At 47.4% G+C, this 12213-nt stretch overlaps 1 pseudogene; it reads right to left on the bottom strand.

Moving 5' to 3' along the window:
• Window positions 1-8760: 8760 nt before the first annotated feature.
• LOC126177690 (5S ribosomal RNA) lies at window positions 8761-8878 on the bottom strand (annotated as a pseudogene).
• Window positions 8879-12213: the final 3335 nt, after the last annotated feature.

Below are 12213 nucleotides of genomic sequence, written 5' to 3'. Positions count from 1 at the left end.
CACTAAGGACAACACACACACAGACACACACACACAAGCGCGCGCGCGTGCGCCTGCCGGAGGGAGGAATCGAACCTCTGACGGGGGGAACCGCACGGCCTAAACGTAACTTATTGCGCATGCATAGGAAAAGATACCCACTACTGTATAGCTACACTGCCGATGACAAGCCGCTGGAAACAGTAACTACCGTAAAATATCTAGGAGTAACTATCCAGAACAATCTTAAGTGGAATGACCACATGAAATTGTTGTTGTCTTCTGTAAAACAGGAAAAATACTATTTACTACTTTTACACATACAAATTTTAGTTTTTAACGCAGTATTTATACATTTTTAAAAGACAAACGAAATTTTGTACATATACTTCGTTACAACATGCTGTGGATTTCTTCTTGGATTTTATAAAATTTAAGGCCGTTGTTTTGTTTCACAGTTTGCCATCTGCAGGCGTATAGAATTTAATGTAGAACAGTTATTTGTGTGCGTGTGTGGGGGAGAGAGAGAGAGAGAGAGAGGAGAGAGAGAGAGAGAGTTTTATTTATTAAGTATTTCCTGTTTATTTTTATTTACTACTGTATTTTTTATTTATTGTGTGTGTGTGTGTGTGTGTGTGTGTGTGTGTGTGTGTGTGTGTGTGCGTGTGTGTGTGTTTGGAATGAGGTTAGGGTTTTTATGGATTGCTATTGTCTGATAGTTCTTTCTACATCTACATCGATACTCTGCAAATCACATTTAAGTGCCTGGCAGAGGGTTCATCGAACCACCTTCACAATTCTCTATTACTCCAATCTCGTATAGCGAGCGGAAAAATGAACACCTACATCTTTCCGTACCAGCTCTGATTTCCCTTATTTTATCGTGGTGTTCGTTCCTCCTTATGTAGGTCGTTGTCAAGAAAATCTTTTCGCATTCGGAGGAGAAAGTTGGTGATTGAAATTTCGTGATAACATTCCGTTACAACGAAAAACGCCTTTTTTTAATGATGCCCAACCCACATCCTGTATCATTTCTGTGACACACTCTCCCATATTTCGCGATAATACAAAACGTGCTACCTTTCTTTGAACTTTTTCGATGTCCTCCGTCAGTCCTCTCTGGTAAGGATCGGACATCGCGCAGCAGCGTTCTAAAAGAGGACGGACAAGCGTAGTGTAGGCAGTTTCCTTGAGGGCAGAGAACAGAGTCCCATTACAGCAGAGAACTGTGTACTCATTTATTACTTGTTTTCCTTCATTTATGGCGTTCTGTCTTCGATAGTTTTCTTCAGTTATTAGTTTTTGTGAGGAGCTGAGAATTTTGAAGCCAGTGTTGCTGTTTGTCGGGCCGTGTTTTTGTTCATAAGATGTTCAGCAAATGTAGAATGACAGCTGTTACTTTTTAATGCTCTTCTGTGTTCTGTGTATCTGGTATTAAAGTTTCTGCTTGTCTATTCTATATACAAGTAAATTTAATACAATCTTGGCATGTTATTTAGTAAATAAGAGGTGTGGTGTGTTTGTCTGTGCTTGTCTTGATTGCTCTTAGATTTCTCTGTATTGAGTTATCTGCCACGTAGGCCGTTTTTTAGTCCTCGTTTTTTGAATGTGTTGCCTATTCTGTGGGTTGCGTTGTTGTTGTAAGTGAGAGCGTACCATTTGCTTGTTGTTACGGGGGTTTCTAGTTCAACTTACACTTATAAGTGTTATGCGTGCTTGTGTCCTGTGTGTTTGTATATTTGTTCAAATGGCTCTGAGCACTATGGGATTTAACATCTATGGTCATCAGTCCCCTAGAACTTAGAACTACTTAAACCTAACTAACCTAAGGACATCACACAACACCCAGTCATCACGAGGCAGAGAAAATCCCTGACCCCGCCGGGAATCGAACCCGGGAACCCGGGCGTGGGAAGCGAGAACGCCACCGCACGACCACGAGCTGCGGACTGTATATTTGTGACAGATTTCTTTTGCGTGCTGGGTTTCCCTTTATTGTTGGTACTATTAACCAACAAAAGCGTAAGTGGCCCAGGACGCATATCAGTGCCCATCTGTTTGGTGTAATGCTGACTGAAAAGGTCGGTGATTTGTTCCTTAAATCTCGTGTCAGGCATCGTAGCTGCGTGGCAGTTACTGGCGGTTAGTGGTTAACGCTGCACGCGCCCTGCAGTGCGGAACAAAGGGCGCCCTCCCTTTGCTTCTGCCCCTCCACTTTATCTTACATCTCTGACACGGCTGTTACAGGTGTCGTCTGACAAACGCTTGGTCAAGCTGGGAAGTTAATTCTGCCCTTGAGTAGGGGTAACGAAACGAGATTAAACTGCTGCAGAGATTTCGAGTTGACAGCACGTGTTCTGTTGTTGTTTGATGTATTCCCAGGCTACTTTGGCCTTATGGTTTGATTTACCTTCCCATTGTGTTAGCTGTATCACTATCATAATTATAGATACCCTCTCCGTCTCCATCATCATTATCACCATCTTCATCGTCACGCTCTTCGTACTCATTTAGTTGTTCTTCTCCTTCTTTCCGAATCTTACTTTGGTCCGCCGGCGGTCCGGTCATTTGATTGCTTGTTCGGTAACCGGGTTACGGGACACTGCGGTCTGTCTTGACGCACAAAAAGTCCAGCAGAGGGATGTTCAAGCAACTGCTTCGCAATATCTTTATTCCTTAATCACGTTTACCCTATAAAATCTATCTCTTTTTCAAAGCAAAAGCTCCATTCTTGGAATCAGTAATCGAGATAAGAATAATCTTCGTAAAGATACAAAGTCACTTACTTTCGTCTGCAGAGGTGTCCATTACTTACGAACACACTTTTGAAACTTCTAAAATATGGCACTTGATACCTCTACGACTCAGAAAAAGAGGAAGACACGGCTGCTTTGGAACAATGGAGTGGGGCGAGCGATTCAGGAGAGGACCGTGCAAGAGGAGGCCTGGCAAGGTAGAAGCAGGTGGAAACTTGGATGCGAGGGACGGCGCACGGTGTAGAAAACTCGCAGAAAGAAAAGAAAAAAAAATTAAAACAACTTGCCAGCCGGCATAAAAAGTTTAGCTACTAATAAAGTATAGTTTAAGAATATTATGTACTAGTTGGTTTGGTTGGTTGGGGAAGGAGACCAGACAGCGTGGTCATCGGTCTCATCGAATTAGGAAAGGATGGGGAAGGAAGTCGGCCGTGCCCTTTCAGAGGAACCATCCCGGGATTTGCCTGGAGTGATTTAGGGAAATCACGGAAAACCTAAATCAGGATGGCCGGACGCGGGATTGAATCGTGATCCTCCCGAATGCGAGTCCAGTGTGCTAGCCACTGCGCCACCTCGCTCGGTATTATGTACTAGTGGCCAACTCCTACTCCAGTAGCTGATTTCGTTGTAGGACTATTTATATATAAAATTTTTGAGGCTTTCGTGGCCTGTTGTTGAAATTTTGTTTGTTGGCTTCTGTCTCAGGTTCTTCGGCCGACGGAACAGCAATAACGAGTAAAATTTTGACACTGCGAGTCACTCGTGCTAACGTAACGTTAAGGAACTCGTTAAACAAATGTCGTGCGAACAACCCGGGACAGAAGCCAAGAAGCAAGCCGTTATTTGCTGTATACATAATTAATAAGATGAAATAACGTGTTACATGACCCTGACACCGGCAGATCTACAGTGAAGCAAAGTGATAGCTGTAAACGAGTGTTTGTAAGCTGCTTTTCTGGTTGATGATGCATGGCTATAACAGCCTAAGAATTACCTTGTGATCTTCAGTGTATTTACATTTTCATATTTGTTACAAGTTATGCTGCCTCTTTACCCTGGCGCTGTCATGCACGCGCCTTCTTCCATTAGTGTAAAAATTGTCGTATTTGATGTACATTTCATCTTTATAAGGGGCCACTGTGGCACTCACTGAGTACGTTTGCGGAATCCTCGCCGCGTTCCCCTCTGGAATGCCTATTTTCACACCAGTCCGGATGTACTTTTCGCCTGGAACTATTCTTCGCTTTCATTGTTGTGTAATACGGAAGAGTCGATCAGTAGCCAAAAAAGTTTCTGAAATTTTACGTTTTGACTTCACTGTTATTGAAAAGTACAATTCGTTTACGTGGTCGCCGACGATCTTTCGCGGTAGCAATCCACGTGCTCAAAAATGGTTCAAATGGCTCTGAGCACTATGGGACTTAACATCTATGGTCATCAGTCCCCTAGAACTTAGAACTGCTTAAACCTAAATAACTTAAGGACAGCACACAACACCCAGTCATCATTAGGCAGAGAAAATCCCTGACCCCGCCGGGAATCGAACCCGGGCGCGGGAAACGAGAATGCCACCGAACGAGCACGAGCTGCGGACCAACGTGCTCAAGGCGGACTGAGCCGCGCTGTCTGACGTACCTGCACTGCTGTAAATGAAAGAAATACACTCCTGGAAATTGAAATAAGAACACCGTGAATTCATTGTCCCAGGAAGGGGAAACTTTATTGACACATTCCTGGGGTCAGATACATCACATGATCACACTGACAGAACCACAGGCACATAGACACAGGCAACAGAGCATGCACAATGTCGGCACTAGTACAGTGTATATCCACCTTTCGCAGCAATGCAGGCTGCTATTCTCCCATGGAGACGATCGTAGAGATGCTGGATGTAGTCCTGTGGAACGGCTTGCCATGCCATTTCCACCTGGCGCCTCAGTTGGACCAGCGTTCGTGCTGGACGTGCAGACCGCGTGAGACGACGCTTCATCCAGTCCCAAACATGCTCAATGGGGGACAGATCCGGAGATCTTGCTGGCCAGGGTAGTTGACTTACACCTTCTAGAGCACGTTGGGTGGCACGGGATACATGCGGACGTGCATTGTCCTGTTGGAACAGCAAGTTCCCTTGCCGGTCTAGGAATGGTAGAACGATGGGTTCGATGACTGTTTGGATGTACCGTGCACTATTCAGTGTCCCCTCGACGATCACCAGTGGTGTACGGCCAGTGTAGGAGATCGCTCCCCACACCATGATGCCGGGTGTTGGCCCTGTGTGCCTCGGTCGTATGCAGTCCTGATTGTGGCGCTCACCTGCACGGCGCCAAACACGCATACGACCATCATTGGCACCAAGGCAGAAGCGACTCTCATCGCTGAAGACGACACGTCTCCATTCGTCCCTCCATTCACGCCTGTCGCGACACCACTGGAGGCGGGCTGCACGATGTTGGGGCGTGAGCGGAAGACGGCCTAACGGTGAGCGGGACCGTAGCCCAGCTTCATGGAGACGGTTGCGAATGGTCCTCGCCGATACCCCAGGAGCAACAGTGTCCCTAATTTGCTGGGAAGTGGCGGTGCGGTCCCCTACGGCACTGCGTAGGATCCTACGGTCTTGGCGTGCATCCGTGCGTCGCTGCGGTCCAGTCCCAGGTCGACGGGCACGTGCACCTTCCGCCGACCACTGGCGACAACATCGATGTACTGTGGAGACCTCACGCCCCACGTGTCGAGCAATTCGGCGGTACGTCCACCCGGCCTCCCGCATGCCCACTATACGCCCTCGCTCAAAGTCCGTCAACTGCACATACGGTTCACGTCCACGCTGTCGCGGCATGCTACCAGTGTTAAAGACTGCGATGGAGCTCCGTATGCCACGGCAAACTGGCTGACACTGACGGCGGCGGTGCACAAATGCTGCGCAGCTAGCGCCATTCGACGGCCAACACCGCGGTTCCTGGTGTGTCCGCTGTGCCGTGCGTGTGATCATTGCTTGTACAGCCCTCTCGCAGGGTCCGGAGCAAGTATGGTGGGTCTGACACACCGGTGTCAATGTGTTCTTTTTTCCATTTCCAGGAGTGTATTACCCGCGGAACTCTGGCCAACTGCTCACACTCCTCTACTTCTGAAACCATCACTAGGTGACAATCGCCAGTTTCAGTTTAACTCACGAGACAGTGTTGGGTAGTTACTGCTGCCACTGTGTTGTGTCGTGTCGTGTCGTGTCGTGTCGTGTGATCCTCTGCAAGAAATGTCACTAGGTGCTGTATGGAGGGGCACGTGGTCAGCACGCCGCTCTCCCTGCCGTTGACGGGCTTCTTGATCTGAGAACCGCTGCTAATACGTCGAGTATCTCCTCAGTTGCTATCACGAGGCCGAGTGCACCCAGTTCCAGTCCTCCTATCGAGAAAAATATCCCTGGCAGTACCGGGAATCGAACCCGGGATCACCGCGTGTCGGCAAGCCGTGTCGACCACTCAGCTACCTAGGCGGAATCACTGAGAATAACGGTGTGGAATCATTTAACATTGGATTTTAATCCGTTCTTTTGGACCTTTCTGTTATTTTCGTCATTGCTTTTTCAACATACATTTCACTTTGGGCGCTACTGTGATCTCCCTTTCCGCCTCTAAATGGCAGAAGTGTGCTGTCAGCAGAAACAAGCTTGTGTGTCCATGTGCACTGAACTCGAATATCTTCTTCCTCTCTGCAGTGCTTTTTCTGCTTTGAGTGGCTGATGCTGTTGCTGTAGCACTTAGCGCATGAAAGATAGTATCGGCTGGAAGTAATTGTAATTAGGAAATTATATTCCTGCTTCCTACTTCTTTTCAGATTTAAAGGTTGGAAAATGAGAAAAAAGTTAAAGGAAAACGGAATGAAGAGTGCATGAGAATGGCTGTGAGCAAAGTCATGTCTAAGAAAATAACCGCGAGGGTGGCAACTAAAGCGTTTTCAGCAATTGTAAAAGAGAAAGATCGGCATCGAAGAGAAGACATTAGAAGCTGTAAGTAAATAAAGCTTGAAACAGAGTTTAAGGGGCTCCGCAACGCCCTATACTTGCAATGTTAAAATAACTCTTATAAATTACATCTTTCCTCACAAAGTGTTTGAGGTAGGAAGTTGAACTTTTTACAGATTATTTATTGGAATATGGGCTACAACGTAACACAGGGATTTTACAAAATTTTAGTTCAGTTATTAAAGATGATTTTTTTTTCAATTGTAATGAAAATTCACAACATTTTTTGCAATGTTTTATTTATATATTCAAAAATATACAGTTTTTTGGAAAAAGGCTGTGTTAAATTATGCAGAAGGTACTGTGTAACATTCACTGAAAGTTTGAAACAAATATGTTTGGAAGATCCTTAGAAAACATGTAATTAGTATGAGAAAATAAAAGTTTTGGGAATCGAGCGACAAAGATTGGATTAACTTTTTAGTGCATTCCAGGTCCATAGGATGGATTATCTTCCTCCTCTGCAAACTCCTCCTCCAGCTTCTTCTTGTTCCTCCTCCTGTTTACTCTTGCTTGTATTTCTAGACTCTTTACAGCCCTGTCTGCAGCCCGAAGGCGTTCCTTGTCTAAAGCAAGCATCGCTCGTACCATGTTAGAATGTTATTATTTACAGTAATAACACATACCTTTGGCTTTCCAACATTTCTCCTTTTCTTAAAAGCCTTCAGAGGATTTCTAATAACTTTACTTTTACTCATTATTATACTTCAACAAAACAGAAACTCAAGAAACAGAATTAATTACGAATATTTTCGAGATAACGACAGAGTAAATAAACATGAAACAATCGACAATCACACCAGCGATATATATTGAACCATCACAGGTTAGCCAGAACACATACTTTATCTCACATCACTAAAATGTACCTGATGAACACGGATGTTAATAATAACACCATTTGACAGCAGTTCAACAGCGCCACAGTGGGTCACGCCCATTTAGAACACATTTCAAAAAAAATTTAAAAATAGTTGTAGTCTTCGGAATTGAATAAATTATATATCTATTAAAAGGTAATAGTCTGCAGATTCAGAAAACGCAAAAAAGTAAAAATTGAACTTTTCATGATTTTGAGCCTTTCCGGAGCCCCTTAAGAAAGCTGAACTCAAGTCGGGTGCTCCATGTTCCGGCGTAACGACAAGCGCCGGCACGGAGATCAACAGCGTAACCGCAGAGAAGGCTGTGAGCCAATAGCACGCTGACTAGGACCGCAACCGCACCACGACAGGACTGGCCTCTATCAGGAGAGAACAGAAGCGCCGTTCCTGCCAGTTTCGGGTGGACAGTAGAAGATGCGCCGCCGGCCGCGGTGGCCTAGCGGTTCTAGGCGCTTCGGTCCGGAACCACGCGGCTGCTACGGTCGCAGGTTCGAATCCTGCCTCGGGCATGGATGTGTGTGATGTCCTCAGGTTAGTTAGGTTTACGTAGTTCTAAGTCTAGGGGACTGATGACCTCAGATGTTAAATCCCATAGTGGTTAGAGCCATTTGAATCATTTTTCAATTACAAAGCGGCGAATAAAACTGTAGTGTACTGGAAATAAGGGTCGACAGAAGACTGTGAAACGTACATTACGTGTTGGAATCATTTGAAGAGGCATGGGTGCTCTGTAACAAGTATAGAGGCTGGGCGCGTGTTGGATGTGCGGACCACGAGAATATTTTCTATTTTATTTGCGATCTCTGTCAAAGAGTGAACATTGGTGAATTGAGCTGAAATAGTAACTATAAGTACCCTTGCTTATTACGCGGTAAGTATCAGTGCAGTGTGTCATTAGCAACCGATATTGCCACAAAAAAAGAACTCCGTCGTCAGGCCACGAGTGGCCTACCGGGACCATCCGACCGCCGTGTCATCCTCAGTGGAGGATGCGGATAGGAGGGGCGTGGGGTCAGCACACCGCTCTGCCGGTCGTTATGATGGTATTCTCGACCGAAGCCGCTACTATTCGGTCGAGTAGGTCCTCAATTGGCATCACGAGGCTGAGTGCACCCCGAAAAAATGGCAATAGCGCACGGCGGCGTGGATGGTCACCCATCCAAGTGCCAACCACGCCCGACAGCGCTTAACTTCGGTGATCTCACGGGAACCGGTGTATCCACTGCGGCAAGGCCGTTGCCCAACCGATATTATCACAGGAAAGATAATGGCCGATATAGCAAGAAAATTTCTACAAGCCTTGGAATCGTGGCCCTCTTACTTTCGATGTAATGAAGCACTAAAAATCTTAACTCAGTTCATTTTATTGGACACGTCTTGAGGCAAGAGAATGGTATATTAATATTCCGATTAACCACCACAGTTACACAGTAAAGTCGATAAACCTAAGCAGGCCGATACTGCACGATTGTCCCCCACTAAAACTCCGTATACGTCGAATTATCACCGTCTCCCATCGGGCGCTCAAGAAAAACTAAAATCTTTTCTCTGCAGAAACCTGTGCTCGAATTCCCCAACCTTCTTACCCGTACAGCTCTGGGAAACATTTAGGCCTTTCAGCAAAGCAGCGGTTTCGCCTCCGCCACAGTCAAACCCTTCGGATCCGGCCACTTTCAGACTGACTGCATTTCACTTTGTCCTTCTGCCTCTCGGCAGTACCTCTGGTGCCATTATTAACCGTACCAGTGTTCAGGAGGTAAAGGGAACATACCAGCTAGGCCCGTCTTCAGAAAATACAGCAGATGCCCACGCACACCGTATTAAACACGAAAATTCTTCTCGCGCTACGGCGGTATCAAATTACGCCTGCAGCTGCGTCTCGCAACCAGTAGGTTACGTAGAAAATTGCACCGGTGGACGAATGAAACTACGGAAGGAGGCGCAAGGTTGACGCGTGACGTGCTACGGTGTCGTGGAATAAATAAGTAGAAGCGGAGGCGGGTGTGTGTTACGAGGAAGTGTGGAAGGATCAGCACAGCGCAGAAAAGACTGACTGATAAAAAGGAAACATAAAGAGGCGCTGATGGAAGCACGGCAGCAGGTTAGCGGCGCGTGTTCTCGTGAAGAGGGGCTCGCATAAAGCATTGTCAGCGGGCTGGCATCAGCGCTTATCGAGATAGCATTACGTTCTGCGGCAGGCATTCCTCTCGGTACGAAAGGAAAGCCAAGGCGAGGCAGCCGACCTCGCCGGCCGTCAGGAAGAGCCGCGGCGCGCGACGCGACCTTGCTCCCCTCGCCACCCGATACTGCCGGCACGCTAATTACTCGCGTCTCAGCAGGTCTCTCGTGTGAAATACAACAACGGCCGTTCAAGGAAAAGAAAAACGTCTTCGTCGACAGACTGATTGACGGTCGCTTCCCTTTATACGTGAGTGAGAAGGAAGCAAGATTAGGGTTAAACGTCCCGTCGACAACAAGGTCATTGGAGACGGAGCTCGAGGGAGGAAATGGGCTGTTCCCTATGAAAGGAACCATCCTGACACTTGCCTAACGGTTCACCGCTTGGTGCAACCAGTGGTTGCTCAAGGTCAATCCCTCCAAAACCCAGGCGATCATTGTAGGCAACACCACCCCTTCCTTCCGCCTCCTTGATTTCTATCTCACCATCTATGGCCGTCCTATCGCCCTCACTCCCACCCTTAAGTACCTTGGCGTCACCCTCGACCGTCGCCTCTCCTGGACTCCCCATCTCCAGACAATCCAAGCCAAGGCACGCTCCCGCCTCAGTCTCCTCAAGCTCCTCTCCGGCCGTACGTGGGGTCTGGACCCCTCCACCATCCTCCACACCTATAAATCCCTCATCCGCCCTATCCTTTGTTATGCCCATCCGGCTTGGATCTCCGCCCCCCCCCCCTACCTTTTACAAATCCCTCCAAATCCTTGAACGCCATGCTCTCCGCCTCGCCTATCGCATCCGTCTCCCCTCCCCCACGCGGATCCTCTACGATCTCCTCCCCTTCCCCCACCTCCTCCTTTTCCTTGAGAGGATACGGATCCTGTACACCTCCCGCAAACTCGATCCTCCTCACCCGCTCGTCTCCCCGCTCCTCTCCCACCCCCGCCCGCTGCCGCGCCTGTATTCGCACGTCCCACCTGGTCTCCATCTCTCCACCCTCCTCACCCTCTCCCAAGGTGGCTTCCGCCAGCTCCCCCTCCCTGATGATGTCCTCCTCCCTTCCATTTACCCCTCCTATCAACTTTGGTCCTCCCCCCCACTCCCTGTTTCCTTTCCTTTTGGCACCCTCCCTCCCTTCTCTTTCCTTTTTCCCCCGTCCCCCGTCCTCCACCCCTCTTCCCCCCGGGCTTCCCCTCCCCCTTCCTCCCTCCCCCACTCTCCCCTGCCCATGGCATCTCTGCTCTCCCCTCTCCCTCTCCCACTCCCCTTCCTCCTCCTCCTATCTTGGCAGGTCCCCGGACTCGCACACATTCAGTGAACATTCGCACGCCGGAGGTCATCACCATTAGTGTCTCGTGTGTGTGCCTTCGTTTGTGTTTAGTGTTTGTTCGCCGAAACGCCGCCACTGTTCACGTGTACCATCGCCATCATCCCTGTTTTGTGCGCCGTGTCCACTAGTGTCAGTGCTGTTTTCTCGTCAGGCGTGAACGGCGCCGTGTTTTTTTGTTTTTTGGTGTCTACATTGTTTTGCCCACAATTTTTGATTGTATTCTCTGTGTCCCCTGTATTTCTTACATATTGTAAATCTCAAGGCTGAAGAGCGGCGTACTCAGCTGCTGACAGCCCGCCTTGTGTAAGGTGATAAAAATTACAATAAAGAGAAAAAAACTTGCCTAACGCGATTTAGGGAAGTCACGGGAAACCTAAATCTGGATGGCCGGGCGGAGTGGAGTAGAATGAGATATGAATACGTAATGTCCCGAAAAGAAAACCACAACATGTCGAAGACTAAATCCATTTGGTGCTGTAGGGTAAAAAAGCACGTACTGAATTACTCCTCTGTCGGGGACGACATATGTCAGTGTTTATGAACTTTTGTACGTAGTTCTGAAGAAGTTAGGAGTATCGATGTTAATGGGTACTGAGAAATTTAGATCCTGCGAGGAAGTCAACACTTGTTTGCTGCTGCAGACATCGGTAGAGCGATCACATGCGAGTGCATAGGAAGGGAGAACAAGCGGAATCAAGTTAAGATGTCGCCTGGGGGAATGACGAACTACAAAATACTACGGAAGACGAAACAGACATGGACATTGTACCAGTGAATTTTACTAGAACTTTATGATAGTGATAGTCCTTATTTTGTGAATTAGTTTTTTCCCTGCTGTAATCAGAATAATGTTTTCAGTAGTGTGCGTGTATCATTACTGCAGGTAACTCTCGAAATTGACACTTGTTAATATGTATAACTAACGGAGAGTTTTCGATGATGGAAAGAAAGCCGTGTGCAAAGTGTTCCGATGCAAACTCGATACTTGTATGCTAACGTCAGCGAGCGAAATGAACTCGACGTTTTCTGATTCCCCACGTTTGTGATTTCTGGCGGAACACTTGTACGAC

Source organism: Schistocerca cancellata, chromosome 3 (genome assembly GCF_023864275.1).
Source record: "Schistocerca cancellata isolate TAMUIC-IGC-003103 chromosome 3, iqSchCanc2.1, whole genome shotgun sequence".
NCBI classification, from domain to species: domain Eukaryota; kingdom Metazoa; phylum Arthropoda; class Insecta; order Orthoptera; family Acrididae; genus Schistocerca; species Schistocerca cancellata.
Note: the sequence above shows the minus strand (reverse complement) of the source record. Positions and strands in the feature narration are given on the sequence as shown.